Raw genomic sequence first — 24,470 nt, 5'->3', positions numbered from 1 at the left:
TCCCAAACTGATCAAATTTAAAAAAAATTAAATAGACCTAAGCTGAAACTAAACTAAATGTAAACAGACAAGAAACTACTCACCATCACACATAGCTTTAAATCTAGTTCTCACACTTTCCAAGCTCTGGTCTTTGCACGTCACAAAGCAGAGCAAATTCCAGAAGCCTTGCCATCAGCCTCAGAATCCTACCCGAGGGCCTCACAGGAAGGATGCCCCTTCCAAACTCAACTACCTCTGTGACCATTATGGTGACAGATAGTCTATTGGGCTTGTTTAAATTAGAGGGTTTTTGTCACATTGCAAGGTGTGCTAACTAATATAGCTGTACATACTAACATAGACACTTCATAGTGGTCACGGTTCACTCTACACTCAGCTTTGAGCGATCAGCATGTTCAACAAAACCAACAACTCTACTCTATACTCTACTCTACTGGCCCCAGGTAGCCAGTTTGCTCACCAAGCAAGACTTCACAGGATAATAGGCAAGACCTTCAATTGCCCCCAGAAAGAAATGAGACAGTACAGAGACTTGAGCCTAGGTGTTATGTTGTGACAGTATCTCCCATACTCAGGAGGCAGGAGGGTACATTCTGCACTAGCTGATGTATCTGTGTAGTCTTCAAGGGTTGCCCTGAATACAGAATATTACATTTACTTAGCCTGGGGATAACAAATGAGTGATGGACACCAAGAGGTGTTCATCAGGCAGATGATTAACTGGGTTGACTGATTAAACATGGGCAGGGGCTGCTCAAGCCCAGCTACTTCTGTCCCCAGGCTGAGAGTTGGCAGCCTCATGGGGATGGGACAGCCTGGGGGTTGCTTAAGGTAACGATTAACCATTACCTGATAAGCATTACCCGTTAAGGATGATGCTTACTAGGTAACAAGTTAACCATTCACATCACTGAAGGAAACAAGCTATTTTGGCTAAAGGTATCTATCCACCATTAGTAAGTAGGTGTTTTCACCACCCCACCTTACAACTATATAATTTGCCCTCTGCCATTTTATATCACCTCCATCTTGTGACTATGACTGAGCTGCAACTTGTTAGCTTTCATCAAAGTCACTATTTCTTCCAGGGAGGAGGAAGTATTGCCCAGCAATGGGACCTCTCTAAGAAGTAGAGAATCTATTTAGGTTTCACTCCATCAACCCCCTCAGGATTCTAGAAGCAAATCAGCCATAGAGTACTTTATTGTCAACAGTATCAAATAGTCCTAGTCCATTGCCAGCAGGAGATCATTAAATGGACAGCATTACTCAGCGAAGCATCTTACAGGTGATTTTATTTTTGTGGGTTATAAATAGTGGTTCTCAATCAGAGGTACGTGAACACCAGGAGGTACACAGTGGTCTTCCAAGGGGTACATCAACTCATCTAGACATTTGTCTAGTTCTACCATGGTCTATATAAAATGCACTAGCAAATTCAGTACAAATTAAAATGTCATAAAGACAATGACTGGTTTATACTGCTCTATATACACTATACACTGAGAAGTAAGTACAGTGTTTATATTCCAATTGTTTTATTTTAAAATTATGCAGTAAAAATGAGAAAGGAAGCAATTTTTCAGCAGTATTGTGCTGTATTACTTTTGTACTTTTATGTCTGATTTTCTATGCAAGTTGTTTCTAAGTGGGGATGAAACTTGGGGATACAGAAGAAAAATCAGACTCCTGAAAGGGGTATAGTAGTCTGGAAACGTTGAGAGCCACTGGTGGATGTAACGCAAAAATCAATATACAGGCAGTCCCCGAGTTACGCAGATCCAACTTATGTCGGATCCGCAGTTACGAATGGGGCTTTTCTCGCCCCGGAGGATGCAGGCGGTGGGACCGCCCAGAAGCGCCGCAGTCCCGCCGTCCACGTCCTCTGGGGTGACAAAAGCTGCTCCGTGTCTCCCTGGTCTGCTGGGGGGGTACCCCAGCAGACCAGGGAGACACGGAGCAAAGCCTCCAAGGACGCGGGCAGCGGGACAGCCCAGATGCACCGTGGTCCCGCTGCCCGCGTCCTCCACGGCTTTGCTCCGCATCTCCCTGGTCTACTGGGGGGGGCCCTCAGCAGACTAGGGAGACACGGAGCAAAGCCGCGGAGGATGCGGGCGGGACCACGGCGCGTTTCGGCGGTCCCGCCGCCGGTGTCTCCCTGGTCTGCTGGGGGGGGGCGCAGCTAGTGCGCTCCTCCCAGCAGACCAGGCTTTTCTCGCCGACACCTGGGGCAGGGCAGCTGGGGCGCTGCCGGGTTGGTCCAGCAGCGCCGCTCCTCGGCACTACTGGACCAACCCGGCAGCACCCCAGCTGCTCTGCCTCGGGCTTCCTGTAGTCAGCCGCTGCTGATCAGTTTCAGCAGCGGCTGAATCAGGACGCCTGGGGCAGAGCAGCTGGGGTGCTGCTGGGTTGGTCCAGTAGCGCCGAGGAGCGGCGCTACTGGACCAACCCAGCAGCACCCCAGCTGCTCTGCCCCAGGCGTCCCCAAGTCAGCCGCTGCTGAAACTGACCAGCGGCTGACTACAGGAAGCCCGAGGCAGAGTTGCTCTGCCCCGGGCTTCCTGGAATCAGCCGCTGATCAGTTTCAGCAGTGGCTGACTTGGGGACACCTGGGGTAGAGCTGCTGGGGTGCTGCCGGATTGGTCCCCGCAGCGCTGAGGTGCGGCGCTGCGGGGACCTACCCAGCAGCGCCCCAGCTGCTCTGTCCCAGGCGTCCAGATTCAGCCGCTGTTGAAACTGATCAGCGACTGATTCCAGGAAGCCCAGGGCAGAGCAACTCTGCCTCGGGCTTCCTGTAGTCAGCTGCTGGTCAGTTTCAGCAGCGGCTGAATCTGGACGCCAGTTCCGACTTACATACAAATTCAACTTAAGAACAAGCCTACAGTCCCTATCTTGTACGTAACCTGGGGACTGCCTGTAGTCCATCCAACTCCCATTGAAGTCAGTGGAAAGACTCCCATTCATCTCAGTGGGAGTTGTGTGGTCCTTTGTTCCATACCTGGAACTGAAACTAGACTGACAAGGATTCGGAAGTCTGCAGATTCCAGATGTTGCTGGAGTTGCCCGTTATCAATTTCCAGTTAGCCTTTAGAACTCAGTAAATTTCAGAAAAAATATCTCTGAATCTGGAGGAAGTTTGACAAATCTGTATTTGGATAAATTCATTTGGATTTGTGTGTCCACAAACAAGATAGCACATCCTCAGTGGGTGTACAATGTGGGAGATTCTTTAAAGATTAATGATTTTGAAACCGCTAAATGATCACTCTTATTTTCCTCAAATAGCATCAGGTCAAGTTGCTGTAAACTTCAGACTCCAGGCTCCAATCTTTAGAATCACCAAAATTATCCGAGGCCCTTTTCACACATTTCTCCCACCAGTCCACAAAGCCTCTACACAGTGGCCATGACTGCTGTCCTTTACACATAGAACAGTCTATTTCTTCCTTTCAGGTTCTAAAAAGCTCATTCGCCAAGTGAGCCTCCTATTTTAACCATCCCTTCTAGTCTTACTTGCAAAAGTATTTTTCTACCATGGACTAAATGAATCCCCCCGCACTCCAGAGCCCTGAAACTATGCAGCTCTGGGAGCCTTGCCACTTCCAACTGTGTAAATTCAAATGATTTCTTATGTACATGCTTCTTCCAAATATTACCAAGTATACAAGGTAAGATCTTCATGAATTGACCTTGCCTTCTTGAATTTGCCTGTAATCTGTAATCCCGTATCATAAATGCTGCATTAAAAACAGTTAATCATAATGTCAAGGATATACATAGGCAATGCTGCAAAGGAGTTAATAGATGCATTTACATTCAAAAGAGATGAAAGCAAATAAAAATAAAATCTTATTATGCTACACATGTACAAAACAGCAGATGATTCTGTAAAATATGAATGAATAGTAAAATCAAACCCTTCATCTTCTACTCCACGCAGGCATTTATACTTTGTCCCCTTTCTCATTAGAATTTTTAAATGCATTGATTTTCATTTATTATGTAGTGGATTGTTACAATGGTAGTGAACATAGTAATCTACATTTCTAAATGTCCATGACCACTGAAATATATTGCCCATTTTAGAATTAAATTCATTATTTATATACAACTTGTAATTTGTAAACTGTTTACAGAATTATTTTGGGCCTGCCTCAGTGCAAGAGTTTGATCATTTAAGAATCGTTTTTAGGACCCAGATTCAGAGAGTAAATTAAAGTGCTGCAGATTCAGCTTTAATTTATCTGCTTTTATTTGTCAGCACATTCTTTTTCTAGTGAAAGTTTAATTTAGGTGAATTTCACTCTTTCATCTTTAGGTGCCTTTGGGTTATTGATGCTTTTCTTCTATTGCCTTTTTCCCTGTGTATCCAAAAAACTTCCTGGCAATGAAGCATTCATTTTTTAGAGTGTAAGAAAAAAGGATTTCAACTGAGCTATGGGAAAATAAGAGTTATGAAATATATAAATTATGGCAAAGCAGAGTCATAAATAAAGAATTACACGAAACAGGACTCCGAGCAAATAATTTAGAATTCATTCATATTTCTATCCTAGTCTGTCAGCTAAGCATATCCACCACATGGCACTTCTGTTCCACAGACAGGTCACAGACATCCCTTTGCAGAATCAAAGTACTTTGAAGAAATCCTGGCCCCTTTGAAGTCAATGACAAAAACCTGCAGGAAGAACTCACCTATATAAAGTCTATAAAAACACTACAGGTAAAATTGGAGTTTTGCCACTGACTTCAAAGGGGCCAGAATTTCTTCAAAGTTCTTTTTTTAAGGTCTAGGGAAGTGGAGTTAAGGACGCTCACATGTTCCAATCAGTCTACTTGAAGCTAAGAGATTGTATATATCTCCAGGCACTGTACCCACTATGAAGCAGTCAAGAAAATGTGCTTAGAAACGCACATTTCAATTCACTTTGTGCTATCCTGCTCTAATAATGCTTTTCAAATAATCTCTCAAGATCTCTAGTTACATAACTAGGGCTAAGCAGCTCTGCCAGTTCTAAACATCTAAAAACAATTATGAATCCAGCATGTACTTTGCTATATATCTGTGTAACTACAGAGCTCACAGGAGGGCACAACTACTTGAGTGCCACTTGAACAGTGTTGAACGCAAGGGAACAGTTGAATATAAAGCCAATTATCCCTACTTGTTAATACTGGAAGTTCAACATTGACTTTCTAAGGCTGAGCTTTCAACATAACATTATTGTCTGATGCAAGGTTGTTTGTAATTCAGTGCCAATCAGACTAGCCGCCAGCAGAGATACCACAAAGGAAATGGATACCTATAACCAAAAAATAGCTATATCAAACATTATAATGTATAGAATCATAAAAGCTATAGAGAATTGACAGCATGAGAAACTAGTCTCTTTCACTGAGCAACTTCATGGGAATGAGATAAAGTTGAAAATGGGTACACAGCACAAATTCAGTGAGAGACAGATACACAGACAGGTCAGACAGGATTACAAGCTTCCCCACTGCACAACTTGCACAGATTCTGTTCTGGTGGGTCCACTTCCACTAGTCCATTATCTGTGTGTCTATTAGTTTCTGCTTCCTCTGATGAAAACATAAACAAGGATGCTGATGCATGCCAATTATCATCAGTTAATTCCGAGTCTGTCTTTTCTGATTGAAAAAAAAATCTCATTTAAAAATGATGTTGAAAATAAATTGCTCCTCTGTGGGAAACACATTCCCACTTAAGTCTTCTTAACCTTATGTAAATTACAAAAAATTAACATTTATATTGTGGTCAACTTGTGCTTTCTTTTGAATTATTTGTATGAGAGAACAATCATCTCCTTCTTTATATTGGATTCCCAATTTCCTATGGGGATGTAGATATTAGCACGTGTGAGTGTGTATAACAGACAGTGTGTGTGTGTGTGAGGGGAGAGAGAGAGAGAGAGAGAGAGAGAGAGAGAGAGAGAGTTAGGAATATAGTCACACAAAATATACAGTGCAAAATTTAAATCTGTCATAGTTTAAAACAAGCAGGCCTATGTTTGCATTAGCAGAATTTCCAGAAATATGCAATATTTTCTGCTAACATTTTTTAATCAGCAACATTTTTATTGAGATTGGGTACAACATTTTTTTTCTTTTTGTGCTATCTGGAGGACCACAAAAACTTCAAGATGACTTTTTGTTATATATTTTTAATATTGAGCTGCAAATTATTACTATACATTATTGAAATCAATTAGATGAAATATTATATATATATATATATATATATATATATATACAGAGAGAGAGAGAGGCTACATCTAGATGGCACTCTAAAATCAAAAAAAGATATGCAATTTGCGCTATGCAAATTATGTATCTTTTTTCGATTTAATTTCAAAAGAGGCTATTTCGAAATTTGGTGCATCTACACGGTGTCAAATTTCAAAATAAAATGCTTTCGGGCCATCCTTTATTTCTCGTAGAACGAGGCTTACAGGGATGACAAAAGAGTGTGTCTGTTATTTAGAAAAAAAATTCAAAATAGCGGACGCATTCCTGGGCCACGGTGTTGCTATTTCGAGATACTTCCAGTATCCTGAAATAGCAATGCAGTCTAGACATACCCAGAGAGAGAATGATTTCACAATAGTGAAACAGTGGTTTGCTCAGCCCACTGTAACATAGGTTTAGGATTCAGTGGAGTTCCATTTGGAGTTAACTTTCTTCAGGAATAAGTGAGTCAAGCTGTCTAATGCTGGCTCAATAAGGGCTCCTTCCTAAGTCAAAGGCAGTCTCACACACAAGTGGAATCAGACTTTCAATTTGGAGACACTAAGGCTGTGTCTAGACTACATCCCTGTTTCAACAAAGAGACGTAAATTAGACACTTCGAATTTGCAAATAAAGCCGGGATTTAAATATCCTGCGTTTCATTAGCATAATCGCATAATGGCACTCTTTCGAAAAAGTGCTATTTCGAAATTGAAATCGCATTCTAGACGCGGTTCTCTCAAAAATCTCATTTTTGGAGGTTTACAAGATCTTTCGAAAAAGCACCTCATTTTCGAAAGAACCGCATCTAGACTGCGGTTTCAATTTCAAAATAGCGCTTTTTCGAAAGAGCGCCATTACGTGATTATGCAAACGAAGCACTGGATATTTAAATCCCCGCTTCATTTGCACTTTCAAAGTGCTTCGTTTACATCCCTCTGCTGACAGAGGGATGTAGTCTAGACAGAGCCTACCACAGTCACAGTTGGAGATTCAGAAGGGAGAGAACAGATTGACGTTTATTGAGAGAATGTTTGACAAGCAAACGGCAAGTGTACAATGAGCAGTTATGAAGCAAATGAGTACATCCGGGGTCAGGTTTTGGGGTTAGGGTGAGACCCACTGGTGAGGTGCCCCATCATCCAGAATGCCGGTCGTGCCCCTTGCGTGGAGAATACAGAGTATATGTAAATTCCATAGGATGATGGGGCAGGAGGGGGAGGAGTTACAGAGCTTGGTTTTTGAGGAGCCCGTAGATAAAAAGGGGGGAGTGTGGGGCCCCGGACGCAATTAGGAAGTGGTTTGGTGAAGGGCTGTCTAGAGTATAAGGAGTTGGGTGGGGGCGCTCTCCCTGGACAGGAGACCTAAAGGTTTTAATAGGCGAAGCAACAAGTTTAGGGAGATTGAGCGCCCCACCGAGTGCCCTATTCTAATATCCCCGATGGATTGTTGGGGAAAGGTATGTGTGTGAGGCCCTTTGGATGGGCAGAGCTTTGGCTCTCCCAGGGCCTGACCCTTGTCAGGGTTTTGTCCCAGTTGAGTGGGTGAGTGAGTAGTGCTGGTTACACTCTGGGTGAGTGAACCCAGCCCTGGTTACTGCCAGGCCTACCCGGCAGAAGTCTCTGCTGCTGGGACTCAAGAACTGCATTTTGGGGTCGATCTCACAAAGAACCGGCTTGAGCCCCCACCCAGTAATCTGGGAAATTCACGCACCCCTGGGCGCCTCTGAGAGGCAATACTTCCCCACTCGCAAGCACTGAGTCTCAGTGTAGGAAAGAAACATTTAATGAAACAGAGAGAGAATTCATACGGTATTAACTTGGGGAAAACACCACAGAGTTCAAGTATCAGAGGGGTAGTCAGTTAGTCTATAAGGTGCCACAGGACTCCTCGTCGCTACCACAGAGTTCATAACCCAAACATGAGCCAAGCCCCCACCCCAGCCAAGAATCGCCCGAAGTCCAAAGAGTCGACACCCCAAAAGTCTCTGTCCCTGGTCTGTGCCACCCAGAGTCCCAAAGTTCACCCGCAGGGTTTCACCTCCCAACCTGGGTAGAAATGGGGGTGGGGGGATAGATAGGTGGTACCTTATATGAAACTCCGCCATGCTCCATTAGTTGTCTCGTCCCCCGCCTCTGGACGCTCCGCTGGGCACCTGCCGCCACTCCACACCACTGGTCGCCGCTCCTTGCCTGCCGCTGCTCCACGCCACACCGCTGATGGCCACGCCGCTCCACACCACGCCGCTGGTCGCAGCCACTTCACTGGCTGCAATAGGTCTGGCTCTCAGCCAAACCAGTGATGTCAACTCTTTAGCTACCAGCTGGGCTGCCAAATGAATCCAGCTTTCACTGGACTAGCAAAAGAAAAGACCCCTCAAGGAGTCTGCTTTAGGTCTGTCCTTAAAACAAAGGGGGAAAGGTGCAGGCTGGGCCAGTCTTATAGCTCACACCTAGCAGGTGTAAAGCAGGCTGACTCAAATCCTTAAACCCTTTCTCCCAGCTCTGTTCACTCAACTCTGGAAGGGGGGAGGCTTGTTCTTCAGAGACCTCTTTCCATGATGGTGGTGTCTCTCCTGCAAGTACTGGTGGCATGTTTTACAGTTCCCACATTTAGGGGTAGCATGATTAGTTACCCCCACAAAAGTCCCAAATTATATACAATTCTCCACATTCCATTCCGACACTGACCTTCCATCAGCCCTGGCTGAATGGGATTTACATAGCCACACCTCGGATTCTCTCCTGAGCAGTATTTACATGTCAACAGTTAACAGTTAATTACCCTGCAGAGCTAAACAATTGTACTGGGCACACACACCCCTCCTTTTAGCTGGCTGATAGCAAGCAGCAGTTCAGCCCCTGCTTACAATAATGCAAAACTTTGGTGCAAGAATTACTGACACATTCACTGCTTGACTTGTAGATATTTGGATAACAAACTCAGAAATGCCACATTGACAGTGGTCAGTTCATCTTCTGCCTGTACGAATAAAAATGATGGGAGCTATTCCAATTACGCTTCTGTTTCAGATTTCAAAAGGAGGTTTTCATGTCCATAAATCACAATAACATCAAGAGTATAATCATATGTCATCTCGACATACTTGTGTGGCCTGGGGGACATGTGCCAATTGTCCAGAATCTCAGCTTTCTTTGGTTTTTAAATACAAGTTTCTAGCTCTTCTGCTTGTGAAGATATACCTGACGTAGTGATGATTGCCTGAATCTGTAGGCAGCCTGAAACAGTGATTAAGAAGCAGGCACTGCCCTGCCTCCTTCTATACCAGACCTGGGCAAATTACGGCCCATGGGCCAAATCCAGCCCACCAAACCATCGGATCCGACCCACAGAGGCAGTGGGGAACTCCAGCCAGACTCCCCTGCTTTCCCTACATGTCCCTCAGAAACGCGGCTGCAGGGCACTTTCTCTTTGAGTCAAGAGGGGAGGGAAGAAGATTCAGACGCTTCTCCCACCTTCAGCACATTCCCATTGGCCAGTTTCTAGACAGACACTGGCCAATGGGAGCTGCCTGTTTGAATAATATGCAGCCACAAAGCTCAACCATCCTGCTCACTCACTCAAGCATATGGCCGAGCAGGCAGAAACATTATAAGCCCTGCAAGCCATTAGCTCTGCAGGAAGGCAGGCTGGCTGGTAAGTCTCCTGGTGAGAACCTGCCTCTGGCACCTCACTCCTGTCCCCCACTCCACATGCACCCTTCCCTCTCCCAGATATGGCACCCCAATCTCCTGCCCCAGATCACAATCTCTTTCTACCCTAGATCGCATCCCAAAGCCCTGTGCCCCAGTACCCTGCCCTAGGTCACAACTACTTCCTTCACCCAAACTCCCTACCAGACTCCATTCTCCCTCCTGCACCCCAATCCTTTACCCCAAGCTCCCTTCTGCATCCCCAAACCCTGCATATCTTCCATTAATACTATGGAAGAGTGCAGCCCTCGATCACTTTCCAAAATCTTGGGAGTGGCCTCCCATCAAAAATTATTGCCCACCCCTATTCTATACTTATCTGACATCAGCTCTAAAATCCAATTGTGATATTTCAGTGCCAACATTACCCACTTTGGTGTTGATCATTTTTATAGATGGACTGAGGCATGGGCATGGGCATGGGCTGAGGTATGGGCTGGGAGACCACAAGGAGGTGGAAATAACAGAGGGAAAGACAGAGGGGATACAAACATGGAAGAGGGAGACAAAAGGCTGAAAAAGAAGACAAACAATTGATGACAATACTAATCACCCTAAAGGTGACCATATTTTCCCACCGAGAGATGCTGCATGTGACAATAAAATAAACATCAATAAGTACCTACAAATTTAGTTACTACATAAAAAACAAATTCTCCCCTTAAGCTTTCGCTGAACCTCCCACTGACATCAATGAATTCAGGGAAATAACAATCCCAATTTGTAACCTAGCCCCAGAGCAATAATTTAACATGGGATTCAGTCCTTGACACTGAATGAGTTTGACGCCTCTGTATCACATCCTCCGCAAACAGTGCCATTCCAGAGGCATTACATGTCCTGAAGCAAAATGGTGAAAAATTGTGAACAAAGTTTTGAGACAATGTTTTTACTCACTTTCAAACACCTCTAAAAGCTACATTTCAAGATGTGAATGTGAGAACAGTGATTTGTCACAATTCTCCTTTCAATCCCAATATACAGCTCAGCCAGAGGTATGAGAAGTAATAGCAAAACAGTGAGAAAACTGAGAGTGAAGGATATGTGCGGGAAAGCAACGCCATGAGGCGAGGTCTCAAGCATAGAGTAGGAAGTGGCAATGCACTCAGATTGGGTAGACACTGACTACTGGTTTCGCACTATGTCATGTGATGAGAATAGGCAGGGAAGTTCAATCTTGGAACATGTCACCAGGAGATCTGGGTTTAAGACTGACTGTTTCTCTAAAAGATGCTTTAGGACAGGGGTGAGCAATCATTTTTAAAAGGAGGCCACTTCAGAAATTTCTGAAGTGGCCCTCAGCCACCCCGGAAGGGGGGGATCTCCGGAGGAAGGGGCGGAGCCAGATGATTTCTTGTGCTTCCCCCTCACCCTGATTAGCCTGGGGTATTAGATGTCTTTCCCCTTTCTCCACAGCTGATGTTCCCTCTAGGCACCTAGTGGGAGGAGATCTTGCGGGTCTCCCTGCCCCCAGGCTAATCAGGGCCTAGGGGCGAGGGAGCTCACAAAGTCTCCTTGCTCCACAAACAGCTAGTGTGTCTCTCTAGTAGCCCCTGGCGGGAGGGAGGGGGAAGGATGCAAGAGACTTCACATGCTTCCTGCCCCCAGACCCTGATTGGCCTGGAGGTGGGGGATTGGCAGAGTGGCCATGGGCCCATAGAGGGCCCTTTGCCCACTCCTGCTTTAGGAAGTATTTTAGAGAAGGTCTGTGGTCATGTTAAACAGGAGGACGGACAGATGATCACAATGCTCCCTTCTGGCATCAGAATCTAGGAAAGCTGGAGGAAGGGGAGGCACTAGCAGGGAGAGATCAGGGAGACAAGAGAAGCTAAAGACAAGAGGGCTACGTCAAGACTACATCCCTTTTTTGTAAAAGGGATGTAAATTAGATGTATCGCAATTGCTAATGAAGCGGGGATTTAAATCTCTTGAAATAAGGGATAAGAGATCTTTCGGAAAAGGCTTTATTTTCCAGATGATCAGCGTCTAGACTGGCAGTCATTTTTATGCTAATGAAGCGGGGAGATTTAAATCCCCGCTTCATTAGCAATTGCGATACATCTAATTTAAATCCCTTTTACGAAAAAGGGATGTAGTCTAGACGTAGCCGAGGGGTATAAAGAAGACAAAGGGTCTGAAAGAGACTGATGGACCTGGCACCAGAGAAAAGACAGACCTGACAGAAAGGAAGTAGGAAAAAAAGGGATTTCTCCTTATAATTGTAAGTTAAAAGCAAGATTTTATAACCTGTTCTAAATTGAATATGTAGCCCATGTAATGAGGCTAACATTTCAGAAATATATTAATTCATACTAGGAAACCCAGCTATTGCAGCTGGATTGAGAATCAATTATAATCTATATAATACCTATTATATATTTTGAAGAGTTTGGTTTTTTGTGGATTTGTTTCTGCAAAATAAAGTCATACTTTGTCATCACCTACACATACCAAATTTTGCATAAACAATCTTGCCATGTAAATTAGCTGAATGCCCTACTTTTTACACTAGAATATACTGGGTGAAAGGTTTAAATAATTATTTTGTGTTTTTCATCAGAAAAAGGTCATGACTATTATGATTAGAGTTCATACAAAATATTTGCTGACAAAATTAAAATCGAGTTGCCTATTCAGTTGTCATTTTAGTGCAAAGAAAAATTTTACTGTTACAAATCACAAACTAATTCAAATATGTTACGGAAAGAGTAATGAAAGCTTTTTGAGTTTCTGATTCAAATTTACTATGCATGGTAATTATTCAATAAAATGAATAATATTTGAAGTTGAAATCCTACAAACTTAAAACTATTCTTTTACTTCTCTTTTTCAGGAACATTAATAAAAATTCTACTACATATGTTTCATTTCTTGAACTTTCCTATAAGTGTAATCTACACAAAATGACTTTGGCCTGTCATAAACAGGACTTGCCTGCTAGTATTTAATAAAAGAACCAGCTAACTCGAAATTGCAATACTCTACCCTCAACATTCTAAATGTGCAACTCCACATCAATCTATAAGGATATTCCATAGGGCTCTGGAGTTTCTGGCCTAATAGGGAAGATCTGAGCAGAGAGAGAGAGAGAGGGTATGTCTACACTACAGCACTAATTCGAACTAACTTAATTCGAACTAGTGCATCTAGACCTAAAAACTAGTTTGAATTAGAATTTTGCTAATTCAAACTAGCATGTCCACATTGAGTGGACCTTGAACTGAGGTTAAGGATGGCCGGAAGCAGTGCCGGCAGGGCATAAGATTAGGACTTAGAGCAGGGGAGTCCAAACTTTTTTCAAAGAGGGCCAGATTTGATGAAGTGAACATGCGTGAGGGCCGACCATTTTGCCTGACATTCTTTGAACCATTAAAATTAAATGCAAATTAACTATTTTATGCAAAGTTTATTGCAAACGGCATACTTTTCATTTCGTCACATGGATCACAAATCTAAATCACTCTGCCTTTCATATCTGAAGGCCAGATGAAAAAAAAATCCAGGAAGCTGAAATATATGTCAGGAACATTGTAAAGTACATTACATATTATTGGTAATAAAGGTTGTCTGTCAACTTTTAAGTTCAAAAAATATGAACAGGAACATAACACCAAGTATACATGTTGTGTCCAAATATATTTATAACTGATTTAGACCAACTGACATTAACTGAGATTTTACAATGTATTCATCTCAATACATATGGATTTGTTGGGGGCCTTAAAAGATAGATATTGCCAAATTACCTGTGGGGCCGTATTAAACTGGAACACGGGCCGCAATTGGCCCGCGGGCCGGACTTCGGACATGCCTGACTTAGAGCGTGAAGCTGCTGTCTCAGGCTAGCCGAGGGCTGTGCTTAAAGGGACCCGACCCCCACCCCGGACAGACAGTTCTCAGAGGTTCCCCTCTTGCAAAGCAGTTCTGGCTTGGAGTGCCCTGAGTGCCCACACTCTGCACATCACAGCACTCGGCCATGAGCCCAGCTGCACTTGCCGCAGGCTGCCATCGTGGGGGGGGTCAATCGGGAGGCTGCAGGAGAGCTTCCACACCGAGGAGCCCACAAAGCCACCCCAGTCTTCCCCATCGGGGGCTCATACCCCATTCCTCCCTCACCTCCTTCCACTTACCCCTCCCTAGCCGTCCTTCCTGATGTACAAAATAAAGGACATGTGTGTTCAAAAATAGAAACTCTCTTTATTGAACAAAACTCGGGGAGACTGGGAAAAGGAGGTGGGAGAGGGGAAGAGAGAGGGTGGGAGAGGGGAGGGCAACTAAAATGATCAGGGGTTTAGAACAGGTCCCATATGAAGAGAGGCTAAAGAGACTGGGACTTTTCAGCTTAGAAAAGAGGAGACTGAGGGGGCATATGATAGAGGTCTATAAAAGCACGAGTGGTGTGGCAAGGGTGCATAAAGAAAAGTTCTTCATTAGTTCCCATAATAGAAGGACTAGAGGACACCAAATGAAATGAATGGATAGCAGGCTTCAAACTAATAACAGAAAGTTCTTCTTCACAAAGCAAATAGTCAACCTGTGGAACTCCTTGCTGCAGGAGGCTGTGAAGGCTAGAACTAGAACAGAGTTTAAAGAGAAGTTAGATAAATTCATGGAGGTTGGGTCCATGGAGTGCTATTAGCCAGGGGGTAAAAATGGTGTCCATGGCCTCTGTTTATGGAAGGCTGGAGAGGGATGGCACGAGACAAATAGCTTGGTCATTGTCTTTGGTCCATCCCCTCCAGGGTCCCTAGTGTTGGCCACTGTCGGAAGACAGGCTACTGGGCTAGATGGACCTTTGGTCTGACCCTGTACGGCCATTGTAAGCTCAGGGCTCAGGGTTGGGGGTTTCACTGGACCACACTGATTTTCATGCACACCTGCTCCTGGGTGGCCAGGCTGGCCGCTATCCTGCCCTAGACGGCCACTTTCCTGTGCCTAGTGCGGAGGTTGTGGATGAGGTCCACGATCTCCGCACTAGACCAGGTGGGCGCCCGCCTCTTGCGGACCTGGGCAGGCTCCCGGGAGCCGCCAGCCTCGTCCCAGGAAGAGGCGGAGGGGTGGGTGGCAGCGGGTGGCTGGCTCGTGCCGTGCCAGGTGCAGGGTCTGCTGGCTGGGTGCTGGCGGGCTTGCACCTGGCCCCTTTAAGGGCTCCGGGGCCGGGAGGGGGGCAGACGAGTTTCCCTGGTGGTGCCCAGAGTGGCCACCAGGGCAAGCTGAGGAGGGCTAGCCTCCCACTAGTTCAAATTAAGTGGCTACACAGCCCTTAATTCGAACTACTTAATTCGAACTAGGCATTAGTCCTCGTAGAATGAGGTTTACCTAGTTCGAATTAAGCCCTCCGCTATTTCGAATTAAGTTCGAACTAGCGGTTTGCCTGTGTAGCGCCTATCAAAGTTAATTCGAACTAACATCTGTTAGTTCGAATTAACTTTGTAGTGTAGACATACCCAGAGAAATTAGCAACAGACAAGGAAAGTTCCAATCCAGCAAACTACTGGGTGCCATTCCCTCCTAATGACATCAAATCATACCAAATCTGCTCTGGGCATTGTGCACTAGCAAGAGTGGAAGTTGAGGTGTCCTCTCTCTCACATGAAATACACGTCACCACATTTCAGGATCACACCCCAAAATCTAAAGGCTTGTCTACACAGGAAAGATGTACTGATTTAACTTCAGTCAGCATAAAAACAATTTAGTTATCTAGTGCAAAAACCTGGACAGATGTTCTTTTTAAGGCTTGGAAGTATTAGATTTTTATCAGCAAATATTGATAAATATTCATTTCACTATACACACATCAATCAATGAAAAAAATATTTCAATTGATAGTTGATATTTGCAAATAGGCAATGTAAGAAAAATTCTGCTTGAGAATTTGTTTCAAGTTTCATTTCAAAATATTTACTTCCTGCATTTTGACATGTGATGTTGACAATGTGTGTGTAATGGTTATAAAACTGTATCTTTTTTAAACTCAACATCTACTGCATTGCCTGACCCTCTCCCATAATTTTGTGCAACTGTTGAAATTTAAAATAAAATATTCAACAAATGCTTGAAAATGAATATCAATATTATCCACCAAAATTATAAAAAAGAAAAATTGAATTCTGAATTTTACCATTGCAGTTGAGGAGTGTCTCATTTCAGTTTAGATTAAGTTGATAATAATCAACTTACATTACATTGATATGAGCCTCTCTTGAACTGAAATAAGAGTGTCTACAGAGTTCTAAAGTGATTTTATTAAGTCAGTTTAAAAACACAGGGCTATAGTGTAGGACAGGTCTATACTACTATGTTATAGCATTTTAACTACATCCCTCAGAGGTGTGAAAAATCCACACCTCTGGGTGATGTTATACCAACATTAACCCCCACACAAACTTTCCACCCCTCCCATATAGAGGGACTATGTGTAGCACTGTATTGATGGAAGAGATTCTTTTGTCAAATAAGATACCCTCTCTTGGGGAGGTAGATTAACTATGCTGATGGGAGATCGGCATAGTAACATGCCACAGTAACATCTTCACTAAAGCACCATGCTGGTTTAAAAACACATTGTTATTTAAACTGGGGCAAATTTGTGTGTAAACATGGCCTAAAAAAAAGTCATTTTCCAAGTGAGTTTTGTAAAAGTGGAAAGACTGTTCTTGTTTCAAACCTTTGATTTCTACAATACTTTTTTGAAAAAGGGCTTTGTAAGAACTTTGTTTAGCCTGATGGGTTCTTTCTTTGATTTCTGTGAAGCAAATTGTTTGAATATTAAAGTTTTCTGCTGAGAAGAGCCCCTGAGAACTTACGCCAATTGTTAAGTTTTGGTTGTTGGATCTACCATCTTTCAAACACATTTTGGGTAAATATTGCATGCATTTACATTATAGCTGCATGTGACCTTTTAAAAACGTTTATGATGATTGTTTTTATATTTAAAAAAAGATACACTTTAAAAAACCACTAAGAGCATTAAGCCTTGAAACACAGTGTAATTTGCATAGACAAGAACATTCCAAGTTAGCTGTTACAATGTTCAACATCCCTGACTGCATTTCTAAAAGTTTTTTCTGGCTTTATGAGTTACTGAGACAGGGTATGTCTACACTACAAAGTTAATTCAAACTAACAGACGCTACACTTAAGCGGAGCGCTTAGTTCGAACTAGGTAAACCTCATTCTACGAGGACTAATGCCTAGTTCGAATTAGCTAGTTCGAATTAAGGGCTGTGTAGCCACTTAATTCAAACTAGTGGGAGGCTAACCCTTCCCAGCTTGCCCTGGTGGCCACTCTGGCCAACACCAGGGAAACTTGTGTGCCCCCCTCCTGGCCCCGGAGCCCTTAAAGGGCCACGGGCTGGCTACACAGTTTGTGCCAGTTGCAAGGCTGCCAGCACCCAGCCAGCAGACCCTGCACCTGCCACAAGATGAGCCAGCCACCCGATGCCACCCAGCCCTCCCCCTCTTCCCGGGACCAGCCTGGCGGCTCCCAGGACCCTGCCCGGGGCCGCAAGAGGCGGGCGCCCGCTGGTCTAGTGCGGAGATCGTGGACCTCATCGAGGTTTGGGGGGAAGCCTCCAATGTCCATGATCTCTGCACTAGCCACAGGAACACAGCTGTCTACGGCCGCATGGCTGACAGCCTGGCCGCCAGAGGCCACCAGCGGACCCGGGAGCAGGTCCGCTGCAAAATAAAGGATCTGCGGCAGTCCTACTTCCAGGCCTGCCTGCCAGGGGCCGACCCAGAGGCCTGCCTCCACTTTCAGGCCCTGGACCTCATCCTGGGGGCTCACACCGTCCATTCCCCCTGGGTGGTCATCGACCCCGGGGCAGAGGGACCCGTCCTGGACACCGAGGAGGAGGAGCCGGAGGACGCCGCGAGCCAGGAGCCTGCCCAGGACCCAGGACCCCCGAGGAACCCCACAGACAACATCTCCTGTGTCGTCCGAGGCCGGGGAGGCCTCCACCTGTGAGTACCATCATGCTCCCCTTATGTGTACGGTGGTGGAGGGGGGGAGAGGGAGCCCAGGGACCGTGCCCACCATGGAGCAGCAGCTGGGTGTCATGCAGGGGCCTTGGCCTTGCAGAGGGGGGCTGGGTTTCACCAACCTTGTCCCCAGGGAGAACTGACCGCTGCTCTTGTTTCACCACAGCCGCAGCACCTGGGACTGCAGGGCGCACCACCCCGCCTGCAACAGCCACCCGCGCCCGGGCCAGCCGGCATGCCAGAAACCAGGAGGACTACCAGCGGCGGCACCTCCGGTTCATGGAGCAGCTGCTCCGCAACCAGGAGCACTGGGTCTGGGAGGACCTTCGGCTGCGCCAGCGGAGTGTGGATGCGCTGGAGGAGCAGGGCCGTGGCCTCAGAGGCCACCTCCAGACCCTGGTGGACCGGTTCCTGCCTCCTCCTGCTCCGGCTCCTGCGGATGCCGCAGCTCTCGCTCCTCCTCCCACCCCTGCTGCCCCTGCTCCCTCTGCTGCCCCTGCTCCCTCTCCCGCTTCCTCCGCATCCCCCGTCTCCCCTGCCCCACCCTCCACACCCGCTCCCCCCCGAGGTCCCCGCACCCACAGTGTGGCGAGATGGGAGAGCCAGCCCAACCCCCAAGCCTGAGCTTTCCCTTCCCTTCCTCCCCTTCCACCCCCTTCCAGCTCCCTCCTCCCAGGTTTCCCCCTCCCCTCTTCCACCCTCACTCCTCCCTCCCCCCACCCCAGTTATGTAAAATAAAGAGAGGTTTTTTTTTCCAAAACAGGTGTCTTTATTTGACATTAGGAAGGGAGGTTAGGGAGGGGAAAGGGGAAGGGGGAGGGTGGAAGAAGGCCCCAGTGGGGCATGCAGGGAGAGTTCAGTCCTCCTCCTCCACCTGGAAGCTCTCCCGCAGGGCTTCCCAGATCCGGACGGCTCCCCGCTGGGCTTCCCGGACAGCAGCGGTGCGGGGCGGAGCATACTGGCCAGCCATGCGGTCAGCCTCAGCCATCCAGGCTGGCAGGAAAGCCTCCCCCTTCCTCTTGCACAAATTGTGCAGCACAGAACATGCTGCCACCACGGAAGGGATGTTGTGCTCGGCGAGGTCGAGGCGGGTGAGGAGGCACCTAAATCGGGCTTTCAGTCGCCCGAACACTCCCTCAATGATGATGCGGGCCCTGGTCAGCCTCGCATTGAAGGCCTGGCGGGAGGGGTTGAGGTGCCCCGTGTAGGGCTTCATGAGCCACGGCTGTAGGGGGTAGGCCGCATCCCCCACCAGGCAGACGGGCATGTCCACGTCCCCGACCCTGATGTGGCGGTCGGGGAAGAAGGTCCCGGCGTGCAGCCTCTGGCACACGGAGGAGTTGCGGTACACCTGTGCGTCGTGTGCCTTGCCGGACCAGCCCACATTAATGTCCATGAACTGTCCCTGGTGGCCACACACGGCCTGCAGGAGGACGGAGAAGTACCCCTTGCGGTTCACATACTGGGAGGCCTGGTGCTCCGGGGCACGGATGGGGATGTGCGTCCCGTCGATGGCCCCCCCGCAGTTGGGGAAGCCGAGGGCGCCGAACCCCCGTATGATGGCGTCTGGGTCGGCGAGGCGGACCACCCTGCAGAGCAGCACCTGGTTGATGGCCTTGACCGCCTGCGGAGAGACACAGCAAAGCACGAATCAGTGGGGCGCCCAGGTGGCTGGGAGTGCTCGTGCCCTGGCAGTGCCCCGTGCCCCACTCCCGGGAGCTACCCCCCCGGGCGGCGTGTAGTACGGCCGGGAGAGACCGGCCCCTCCGGTGTGGGGCACTTTTGCCTCCTCCCTCCCCGACCCCCTGTTTTCCCTGGGGCAGCCCATCCCCTCCTTGCAGCCCCCCTCGCCCCCGGCCCAGTGGCCGGCGAGTGCTGCACCTGCATGAGCACCACTCCGATGGTGGATCTCCCCACGCCGAACTGGTTCCCGATGGATCGGTAGCTGTCTGGCGTGGAGAGCTTCCAGAGGGCGATGGCCACACGCTTCTGGAGGGGGATGGCGGGCCTCATGCGAGTGTCCCTTCTGCGCAGAGCAGGGGCGAGCCACTCGCAGAGCTCCAGGAAGGTGTCCCTCTTCATCCTGAAGTTCTGGGTCCACTGTTGGTCTCCCCAGCACTCCAGGACGATGCGGTCCCACCAGTCGCTGCTGGTGTCCAGACGCCAGATGCGGCGGGGCATGCCGGCGCCCGGGCACCGCCGCAGCTGCTCCATGGCCCCCAGGGTGGCCAGGCGGAGAGGCAGAGGGCTGACGTGCACCAGGTGGAACCAGGCAGCCTCCAGCCATTGCTGGCAGGCTTGCAGCAGCAAGTCCATAAACTGCACCAGAAAGTGCAGGGCGAGCTCTGGCTCCATGTTGCCACCTGCGGCGGCGGCCCCGAAGGGAAGCACCGACACAGACGGGCGCAGAGAAAAACGCTTTGCTGTCCCTCGGCGAGGTAGGCAAGCAAGCGGAAAAACTGAGAACCGGCTGTCCAGGGGAGTCCCTTTAAGCATGAGCCTCAGACAGCAGCCACACAAAGAAACTACTGACCTGATACCCTGCCAGAACCGGTTTCAGCCGCCCTTAAATGTGCCCCTGCGTCCAATCAGTGTGGACGCGCTAGTTCGAATTAGCAAAACGCTAATTCAAACTAGTTTTTAGTTCCAGATGCGCTAGTTCGAATTAGCTTAGTTCGAATTAGCGCTGTAGTGTAGACATACCCCCAGAGGGTGAGGAGCCACCTCAGGGCACATTTACGCAGCAAGGCTTAACTCAAAATAGGCTATGCAAATTGAGCTAGCTTAGTCAGGGCAGCACCAAGGAATGAGTGAGACATAGACTGTTGGCTGCTTCCTGTGGACTCTGCTGCCAAGACGGGGTAGGAGCCAGATTTTCCCTGCTCACTGCTCCCCACCCACTGTGCTGTTGAGCTAGATGCCACCCAGGACCTGAAGAGGCCCAAGGCCAAGGGGGAGCTGGAGTAGGTGGGACTGCTGGTGGCTGAATACACACACAGACCTGAGGAGCCTGATTAGGAGTCCAGGTAGGAAGTAGCCCAGGGGTTTTAGGTTGACAGTTTTATGGCTTAACAGAGGGTTTGTAGCAGGAGGACAACAAACATGAACTGGTGACAGGATAACATGCTACTGTTAGGGCACTGGAGTCCCCTACCCCTGCCATTCCTGGGGTGCCAGCAATGTTCCTTATAGGCTGAGTACTTGGGTGGCCACCCAGGAAAGATTCAGGAGCCATCCAGCTGATTAGCAGAGCGCCCGCAACTGTGCACAGCTGGCAGCATGTGTTTCTACTGGTGGTGCACATCCACACATACCTCAGCGCACATAACAAAAGGTATTCCTCACATGGAAGGGAACATTTAGAGGAAACATTGAGTGGCAGCCTCCTCACCATACAGGGGCATCATGGAGGCATGAGAGGTCATGTGCCTCCCCAACCCCATGGGCAGGAGGGGCCAGCCAGCTGCTGGTGGGAGGACTAGCCAGGAGGTGGGAGCGGGGGACAGGCACACATAAGAGGAGACCAGCTCCCCCATGCTCACCAGCAGCCTTAGGGGAAGCAGAGCAAGGCAGCCCTAGCTGCTTTGCTCTCCTGACCATGCTGCTCAGTGGTGACACTGCCCCTCACTCCCTGCCAGGAAGCAGACTAATGCAGCTTGGAAAGCAAAGCATCAGGGGCCACCTTGCTCCACTTTCTCAGCCATTGTCAGTGAATGTGGGGAGGGGGGAGGGTCCAACTGTTAGCGCCAACCCTGCTGCCTCAGTTGGGGGAATAGTCGGGGCAGGGGTGGAGCAAGGGCAGGGAAGAATCTGGGAGGGTCAGAGCAGGGGCTGAGGGGGCTGGGACAGAGGGGGGTTGTCCTGGCCCTTCCGCAGGCATGGGAGAGTCACATGTCTGGTGCCACCCACAGGTTTTCCCCTGATCAGTCATCTCTGCCTGTAGAGGGACTGCACAGACAAAACTAGGCAGTGGGTTAAGAATGATTACCATCCTCATCACATTCAGAGCTAAATACAAAGCTCATTTCATTGGCTTAGCTTTTTCTCAATAACCCTTTACATCCACATACTTGCATACAAAAAACCCAAACAATACTCCAAAAACAATGCTAGAAATGAAGCAGTTTCTTCTCCTGTCTGCAAAGAGAGAGAAATTATTTCTGTATTTTAATCAGCAGGAGGTACTCAGACTATGGTGCGGTGGCATAATGGTAGGTAACTAGGCCAGTAACAGAAGAGTGACAAAAATGATCAAAGACCAACCTGATGGAAGAAAGGAACTCATTTGCCCTGAGAGGAGCTCTCTCAGTGAGCATTTTCAGGGAAGCCAAGCACTCACACCCCATCTTCTATGGAAGATCCCCTTTACTGCATTTATCTGGAGTGAGAATGGATGACCTTTGCATCATATCACTTCTGTCTTCAACAGGTACATCATGAAACATAGTCAGAGAGAGCCTGCTTTAAGCTCTCTAAATTTCTTCTTTAGTTACTACACAGACCATTCACTGAGAAACCCTAGTTATATTCTCACATAGACAAAGATACGTTAAAGAAGTATTAAATAGACTGTAAGGTGGATCGCAAGCTGGCCAGATTGTTGGGCTCAACGGATAGTGATGTCTGGTTGGCGGTCAGTAGCAAGCAGAGCATCCCAAGGGTCGGTTCTGGGGCGACACTAAGCTAGGGGGAGAGGAAGATACGTTGGAAGGTAGCGATAGGGTCCAGAGTGACCAATTGGAGGATTTGACCCAAAGAAATCTGATGAGCTTCAAAAAAGACAAGTGCATAGCCCTGCACTGGGGACAGAAGAATCCCAAGCACTGTTACAGGCTGGGGACCAACTGGCTAAGCAACAGTTCTGCAGAAAAAAGATCTGGGGATTACAGTGGATGAGAAGCTGGATATGAGTCAACAGTGTGCTCTTGTAGCTAAGAAGGCTTGCGGCATATTGAGCTGCATTAATAGGAGCATTGCCAGCACATCTAGGGAATTGCTTATTCTCCTTTATTCAGCACGGGTGAAGCCACATCTGGAATATTGCATCCAGTTCTGGGCCCCCCATTATAGAAAGGATGTGAATGCATTGGAGAGAATCCAAAGGAAGGCAACAAAATGATTAGAGGGATGTGGCATGTGATTTATGAAGAGAGGCTGAGGGAATTGGGTCTATTTAGTCTACAGAAGAGAAGAGTGAGGGGGGATTTGGTAGCAGCCTTCAACTTCCTGAAGGGGGGTTCCAAAGAGGATGGAGAGAGGCTGTTCACAGTAGTGACAGATGACAGAATGAGGTATCAAGTTACAGGCTATGTCTAGACTGCAGGCTTCTTTCGAAAGAGAAATCCGCTTTTTCGAAAGAGAGCACCCAGCGAGTCTGGATGCTCTCTTTCGAAGACGGCCTCTTTACATTGAAGAACGCCTTCTTTCAAAAGAGGAACTTTCGAAAGAAGGTGTTCTTCCTCATGAAATGAGGTTTACCGCCATCGAAAGAAAAGCCGCGTTCTTTCGAAATAATTTAGAAAGAACGCGGCTTGAGTCTGGACGCAGGGGAAGTTTTTTCGGGAAAAGGCTACTTTTCCCGAAAAAACCCCTGAGTCTGGACACGGCCACAGAGGGGGAGGTCTAGGTTGGATATTAGGAAAAACTGTTTCAATAGGAGGGTGGTGAAGCACTGGCATGGGTTACATAGGGAGGTGGTGGAATCTCCATCCCTAGAGGTTTTTAAGTCTCGGCTTGACAAAGCCCTGGCTGGGTTGATTTAGTTGGGATTGATCCTGCTGTTAGCAGGAGTTTGGACTAGATGACCTCCTGAGGTCTCTTCCAACCCTGTGATTCTATATGAAGTAAAATGTGGGAGAGGGCACCAAATGAAAAAAGAAGAAGATAGCACCAATTCAGATGTTGGACAGACAAATAAAACATTCAGAATGCATCCCTTTTGGCAGTAGCTATTTCAAACCAGAAAATTATCATTTCTCACCTGCCTCTAAATCCAAATGACACAGATGTTTGGGCTTCTGTGATGTTGTCTCTTTATGATAGACCATTGCATGGATTTATTATTTTAGAAATAAAAATAGTACTTCCTGTTGTCAGAGAGAAACAATTTGTTCCTACCCAACAAATTGCTGGATTTCTTTCTTTCTTTTTATGCTCCTTTGTCTAACCATCTGTGCTACTTTGATAATAATAACTCAACTTGACATTACTCACTCTATATAAGATTTCATATAGTTCAATAAATCTCCCTTAGATGACTTTTCCCCTCTGCCGTGTAAATTCAAGTGTTTTTCATCACAATTATTCACCTAGGACTAGAGTTAACTTCTTTATCTTCCGCCAAATAATGTAAATATTACAACCAGATTTGTAATTAGTATTTCAAAAAGACAAATATATATAGATTATCTTAATCAGATAATCTATATATATATATTAGAAATGAAATGCCTGTGTCTCTGTCTATTTGTGCAAGAACTCCTCCTATATGGTAACAGCTAAGGCCATCAAATTTGATAC

The sequence above is a fragment of the Pelodiscus sinensis genome, chromosome 1 (assembly GCF_052426305.1).
Source record: "Pelodiscus sinensis isolate ZL-2025 chromosome 1, ASM5242630v1, whole genome shotgun sequence".
Taxonomy (NCBI): Eukaryota; Metazoa; Chordata; order Testudines; family Trionychidae; genus Pelodiscus; species Pelodiscus sinensis.
Note: the sequence above shows the minus strand (reverse complement) of the source record.